This window comes from Oncorhynchus gorbuscha, unplaced genomic scaffold (genome assembly GCF_021184085.1).
Source record: "Oncorhynchus gorbuscha isolate QuinsamMale2020 ecotype Even-year unplaced genomic scaffold, OgorEven_v1.0 Un_scaffold_8119, whole genome shotgun sequence".
Taxonomy (NCBI): Eukaryota; Metazoa; Chordata; class Actinopteri; order Salmoniformes; family Salmonidae; genus Oncorhynchus; species Oncorhynchus gorbuscha.
This window is the reverse complement of record NW_025751364.1, coordinates 1-7500: the sequence shown is the minus strand read 5'-3', so window position 1 is coordinate 7500 and position 7500 is coordinate 1. Positions and strand designations below refer to the sequence as shown.

Sequence of the window (7500 nt, the reverse complement as noted above, 5' to 3'; positions counted from 1 at the left end):
TACTCCCCACCACTGTTTTGCAAGTAAAGCTAAGAGAAGGGTCTGGAGAAATGTAACCACTCACAAATTAAATAACAGAGCTATCGATGAAATCACTGACCATCCATGATATCAACATTATAGTTTTAACCATGTTATGAGGCTATACAGGACTGACCATCCATGATATCAACATTATAGTTATAACCACGTTATGAGGCTATACAGGACTGACCATCCATGATATCAACATTATAGTTATAACCATGTTATGAGGCTATACAGGACTGACCATCCATGATATCAACATTATAGTTATAACCATGTTATGAGGCTATACAGGACTGACCATCCATGATATCAACATTATAGTTTTAACCATGTTGTGTTAACTCTCTCTGATGTCTAGTTGACCATGTTGTGTTAACTCTCTCTGATGTCTAGTTGACCATGTTGTGTTAACTCTCTCTGATGTCTAGTTGACCATGTTGTGTTAACTCTCTCTGATGTCTCGTTGACCATGTTGTGTTAACTCTCTCTGATGTCTAGTTGACCATGTTGTGTTAACTCTCTCTGATGTCTCGTTGACCATGTGTTAACTCTCTCTGATGTCTCGTTGACCATGTTGTGTTAACTCTCTCTGATGTCTAGTTGACCATGTTGTGTTAACTCTCTCTGATGTCTAGTTGACCATGTTGTGTTAACTCTCTCTGATGTCTAGTTGACCATGTTGTGTTAACTCTCTCTGATGTCTAGTTGACCATGTTGTGTTAACTCTCTCTGATGTCTAGTTGACCATGTTGTGTTAACTCTCTCTGATGTCTAGTTGACCATGTTGTGTTAACTCTCTCTGATGTCTCGTTGACCATGTGTTAACTCTCTCTGATGTCTAGTTGACCATGTTGTGTTAACTCTCTCTGATGTCTCGTTGACCATGTGTTAACTCTCTCTGATGTCTCGTTGACCATGTTGTGTTAACTCTCTCTGATGTCTCGTTGACCATGTGTTAACTCTCTCTGATGTCTAGTTGACCATGTTGTGTTAACTCTCTCTGATGTCTAGTTGACTCTCTCTGATGTCTAGTTGACCATGTTTTGTGGTCTAGTTGACCATGTTTTGTGGTCTAGTTGACCATGTTGTGTTAACTTCCTGGTGTGTGTTATGTATTCCAGTAACATCCTTGCGTCAGCGGCTGCTCCAGCCTGACTTCCAGCCAGCCGGAGCCTCTCAGCTCCACCCCAAACACAAACACCTGTTGATCAAGCGCTCTCTGCGATGCAGGGTCAGTTTACGAGACACAGTACTTTACACCACACTAACCTTCTCAGGAAGGACATTTTACTACTATATTACTGTTGTTTGTTCATAATTTCTCTTAATTACTCGTGATACATTTTGTTTTTTGCTTTTCTTCCTAGAAATGTGAGCACCATCTGAGCAAGCCAGAATTCAACCCAACTTCAATAAAGTTCAAAATCCAGCTGGTGGCTGTGTAAGTATTGCTTAGCATCTCCTCTGAACCGAAACACATTCACCTTTGTTTTCTACTCTTGAATTGTATTATTTCTCAGTAAAGTGATGTGATTTTCAATCCCAAAGGAGTTACATCCCCGAGGTCAGAATAATGTCCATTCCAAACCTGCGCTTCCAGAAGGCAAGTCAATTATTCAAGTAATGGAACATGTTGTGTAGCAGAATGACTTACAGTATGAGTGGTAATCATGTTGTCTGTAGGGTAGCAGAATGACTTACAGTATGAGTGGTATCATGTTGTCTGTAGGGTAGCAGAATGACTTACAGTATGAGTGGTATCATGTTGTCTGTAGGGTAGCAGAATGACTTACAGTATGAGTGGTATCATGTTGTCTGTAGGGTAGCAGAATGACTTACAGTATGAGTGGTATCATGTTGTCTGTAGGGTAGCAGAATGACTTACAGTATGAGTGGTATCATGTTGTCTGTAGGGTAGCAGAATGACCTACAGTATGAGTGGTAATCATGTTGTCTGTAGGGTAGCAGAATGACTTACAGTATGAGTGGTATCATGTTGTCTGTAGGGTAGCAGAATGACTTACAGTAGGTATCATGTTGTCTGTAGGGTAGCAGAATGACTTACAGTATGAGTGGTATCATGTTGTCTGTAGGGTAGCAGAATGACTTACAGTATGTATCATGTTGTCTGTAGGGTAGCAGAATGACCTACAGTATGAGTGGTAATCATGTTGTCTGTAGGGTAGCAGAATGACTTACAGTAGGTATCATGTTGTCTGTAGGGTAGCAGAATGACTTACAGTATGAGTGGTATCATGTTGTCTGTAGGGTAGCAGTATGAGTGGTATCATGTTGTCTGTAGGGTAGCAGAATGACTTACAGTATGAGTGGTATCATGTTGTCTGTAGGGTAGCAGAATGACTTACAGTATGTATCATGTTGTCTGTAGGAGTGCCAGGTGCTGCTCACCCTGACCAACCCCGTGGAGAATATTACCCACGTCACCCTGGTGGGCTGTGAGGAAGGAGACCCAGAGGACATCAACAGCACTGCGAAGGTACTACTGACTAGGTTTGCGAAGCTACCAGTAATTTACCAAAGATACCAGAATCTTCAGTCATTATTGTAATTAACAGATTGCCATAGATTTTCTCACACAACTTTGGTAATTTATACTTGAATAAATAATGTATTCTTATATATATATATATATATTTGTGTTATTTTTTTGTGTTACACGTCTCTAGTAGATTGACCATATGGTTCAACAGAAAATAGTGTAATTAATGAAAAAGCATTTTAAATCAACATTTAAATTATTTTCTCTCAGCATCTCTTCAGACTGTTGACTTTTTATCACAACTACGACCAATTTGGCCACAAAACATTTGACAACAACATGCAAATGAGCATAGTAAATAAAATAAATTATATTTCGTGCTGAACCCTTCATATTAAACACCGATGTTATTCACTCAATTAATGTTTTATATTTAGATATTTTGCATCTTTGTCATTCTGTTTTTCTTTTAAATGTTTTTAAAAAAATCATCTTATTTAATCATATTGTGATATAAGGCCACACGGAGGGACAGACGGCTATCCAAAAGTGCCACTTCATGTCTTGTTATAGATGACAGAAAATCCTTGAACGAAACCAGTTTACTGGAACATTTAAGACGTTTCCAGGAATATACCCTTCCTTTGTAACCCTACTGCTGACCTCTCACCCCTGACATCTGTTGATGATGTTTTATAGGTGATGGTGCCTACCAAGGAGTTGGTCCTGGCAGGGAAGGATGTTGTTGTTGATGATGATGATGATGATGATGATGATGATGATGTTTTATAGGTGATGGTTCCTACCAAGGAGTTGGTCCTGGCAGGGAAGGATGTTGTTGATGATGATGATGATGATGATGATGTTTTATAGGTGATGGTTCCTACCAAGGAGTTGGTCCTGGCAGGGAAGGATGTTGTTGTTGATGATGATGATGATGATGATGATGATGATGATGTTTTATAGGTGATGGTTCCTACCAAGGAGTTGGTCCTGGCAGGGAAGGATGTTGTTGATGATGATGATGATGATGATGATGATGATGTTTTATAGGTGATGGTTCCTACCAAGGAGTTGGTCCTGGCAGGGAAGGATGTTGTTGATGATGATGATGATGATGTTTTATAGGTGATGGTTCCTACCAAGGGGTTGGTCCTGGCAGGGAAGGATGTTGTTGATGATGATGATGATGATGTTTTATAGGTGATGGTTCCTACCAAGGAGTTGGTCCTGGCAGGGAAGGATGTTGTTGATGATGATGATGATGATGATGTTTTATAGGTGATGGTTCCTACCAAGGAGTTGGTCCTGGCAGGGAAGGATGTTGTTGATGATGATGATGATGATGTTTTATAGGTGATGGTTCCTACCAAGGAGTTGGTCCTGGCAGGGAAGGATGTTGTTGATGATGATGATGATGATGATGATGTTTTATAGGTGATGGTTCCTACCAAGGAGTTGGTCCTGGCAGGGAAGGATGTTGTTGTTGATGATGATGATGATGATGATGATGATGATGTTTTATAGGTGATGGTTCCTACCAAGGAGTTGGTCCTGGCAGGGAAGGATGTTGATGATGATGATGATGATGATGATGTTTTATAGGTGATGGTTCCTACCAAGGAGTTGGTCCTGGCAGGGAAGGATGCTGCAGCAGATTACGACGAGTTGGCCGAGCCACAGGACTTCAAGGACGACCCAGAGTAAGACACACACACACGCTGGTACACACACACACACGCTGGTACACACACACACACGCTGGTACACACACACACACGCTGGTACACACACACACACGCTGGTACACACACACGCTGGTACACACACACGCTGGTACACACACACACGCTGGTACACACACACGCTGGTACACACACACGCTGGTACACACACACACGCTGGTACACACACGCTGGTACACACACACGCTGGTACACACACACACACGCTGGTACACACACACGCTGGTACACACACACGCTGGTACACACACACGCTGGTACACACACGCTGGTACACACAAACACGCTGGTACACACACACACTGGTACACACACACACGCTGGTACACACACCGTTATAAGTGACGATATGGTCAGAACTGAGGAGAAATTACATTAGCTCTAGGTTAAAACAAATGTACTTCATAGGGAATATAAGGGGAGATGAGGGAGCTCTGGGCCTCGTCCCATACTCTCTCTGCCTCATCTCTGAACCTTCCTCTCAGCCCCTCATCTCCCAATCTCCTCTGGCCTCATCTCCTAACCTTCCCTCTCTGGCCCTCATCTCCTAACCTTCCCTCTCTGGCCCTCATCTCCTAACCTTCCTCTCTGGCCCTCATCTCCAACCTTCCCCTCAGCCCTCATCTCCCAACTTCCTCTCTGGCCCTCATCTCCCAACCTTCCCTCTCAGCCCCCTCATCTCCCAACTTCCCTTCTGGCCCTCATCTCCTAACCTTCCCTCCTCTGGCCTCATCTCCTAACCTTCCCTCTCTGGCCCCTCATCTCCCAACCTTCCCTCTCAGCCCTCCTCTCTGGCCTCATCTCCCAACCTTCCCTCTCAGCCCCTCATCTCATCTCCTGGCCCTCATCTCCTACCTTCCCTCTCTGGCCCCTCATCTCCTAACCTTCCTCTCTGGCCCTCATCTCCTAACCTTCCCTCTCTGGCCCTCGTCTCCTAACTTGCCCTCTCTGGCCCTCATCTCCTAACATTCCCTCTCTGCCCCTGGTCTCCTAACCTTCCCTCTCTGCCCCTGGTCTCCTAACCTTTCCTCTCTGCCCCTGGTCTCCTAACCTTCCCTCTCTGCCCCTGGTCTCCTAACCTGCCCTCTCTGCCCCTGGTCTCCTAACCTTTCCTGCCCCTGGTCTCCTAACCTTTCCTCTCTGCCCCTGGTCTCCTAACCTTCCCCTCTGCCCCTGGTCTCCTAACCTTCCTCTGCCCCTGGTCTCCTAACCTGCCCTCTCTGCTCCTGTCTCTCCTCCAGTGTGGTGGCCTTCAGGAAATCCAATAAGATCGGTTTCTTTCATCAAGGTGGTCCCTCAGCGAGGAGGACGGGGATGTCACCGTGTCCTTTAAGATCCGCCACGACTTCCGGAATTTGGCGGCTCCCATAAGGCCGAGCGAGGAGGACGATGCCCCAACCGAGGCAATATGGCTCACACACCACGCAGAGCTCAGCCTGGGCGTCGTAGCGTGAAGTTACACACACACACACACACACACACACACACACACACACACACACACACACACACACACACACACACACACACACACACACACACACACACACACACACACACACACACACACACACACGTTAACAGAAACACAAAATACATATATACACTGAGTGCACAAAACATTAAGAACACCTCATGCTTCCATGACAGACTGACAAGGTGAACCCAGGTGAAAGCTATGATCCCTTATTGACGTTACCTGATAACTCCACTTCAATCAGTGAAGATGAAGGGGAGGAGACGGGTTAAAGTAGGAATTGTAAGACTTGAGAGAATTTAAGACATGGATTGTGTATGTGTGTCTTTCAGCGGGTGAATCGGCAAGACAAAAGATTTAAGTGCCTTTTTGACAGGGTATGTTAGTAGGTGGCAGGCGCACCAGTTTGAGTCAAGAACTGCAACGCTGCTGGGTTTTTCCACGCTCAACAGTTTCACGTATGTATCAAGAAGGGTCCGACACCCAATGAACATCCAGCCAACTTGACACAACTGTGAGAATGGAGTCAATTTTGGAGTTCATGACCTGACAAATTGAGGCTGTTCTGAGGGGTAGGATGCACCTCAGGTTCCTAATGTTTGGTATGCTCATTATATATAGTAGAGCAGTGTTGAGAGAGAGAGAACACACCTAACAGACAAATACACACACACCGTACATACATTGGATCACATATCTCTCACACACACACACACGTACTCGACTAGCAACACTTCTCTGTACCACCAAGCAGTTCCAGAGACCCATTCCTGCTTCACGCTTCAACTTAGGCACTATTTTCATCATCCTCCTCCGAAGGATGAAGAGTATTTACCTGCATGCCATGCCAGGCTACATCTACCTGCTAATAAATGTCTCTTAGATGATGTCATTACTGTTTCTCCTCTCTGGGTTGAAGGTAGGGTGAGACTGTCATTACTGTTTCTCCTCTCTGGGTTGAAGGTAGGGTGAGACTGTCATTCTCCTCTCTGGGTTGTAGGTAGGGTGAGACTGTCATTCTCCTCTCTGGGTTGTAGGTAGGATGAGACTGTCATTACTGTTTCTCCTCTCTGGGTTGAAGGTAAGATGAGACTGTCATTACTGTTTCTCCTCTCTGGGTTGAAGGTAGGGTGAGACTGTCATTCTCCTCTCTGGGTTGTAGGTAGGATGAGACTGTCATTACTGTTTCTCCTCTCTGGGTTGTAGGTAGGATGAGACTGTCATTACTGTTTCTCCTCTCTGGGTTGAAGGTAGGGTGAGACTGTCATTCTCCTCTCTGGGTTGTAGTTAGGGTGAGACTGTCATTACTGTTTCTCCTCTCTGGGTTGTAGTTAGGGTGAGACTGTCATTCTCCTCTCTGGGTTGTAGTTAGGGTGAGACTGTCATTACTGTTTCTCTCTGGGTTGAAGGTAGGGTGAGACTGTCATTCTCCTCTCTGGGTTGAAGGTAAGATGAGACTGTCATTACTGTTTCTCCTCTCTGGGTTGAAGGTAAGATGAGACTGTCATTACTGTTTCTCCTCTCTGGGTTGAAGGTAGGGTGAGACTGTCATTCTCCTCTCTGGGTTGTAGGTAGGATGAGACTGTCATTACTGTTTCTCCTCTGCGTTGTAGGTAGGATGAGACTGTCATTACTGTTTCTCCTCTCTGGGTTGAAGGTAGGGTGAGACTGTCATTCTCCTCTCTGGGTTGTAGTTAGGGTGAGACTGTCATTACTGTTTCTCCTCTCTGGGTTGTAGTAGGGTGAGA

General features: G+C 44.9%; 1 pseudogene; it reads left to right on the top strand.

The window, feature by feature from the left end:
- Window positions 1-5729, top strand: part of LOC124029903 — a 6951-nt pseudogene extending 1222 nt beyond the window's left edge.
- Window positions 5730-7500: the final 1771 nt, after the last annotated feature.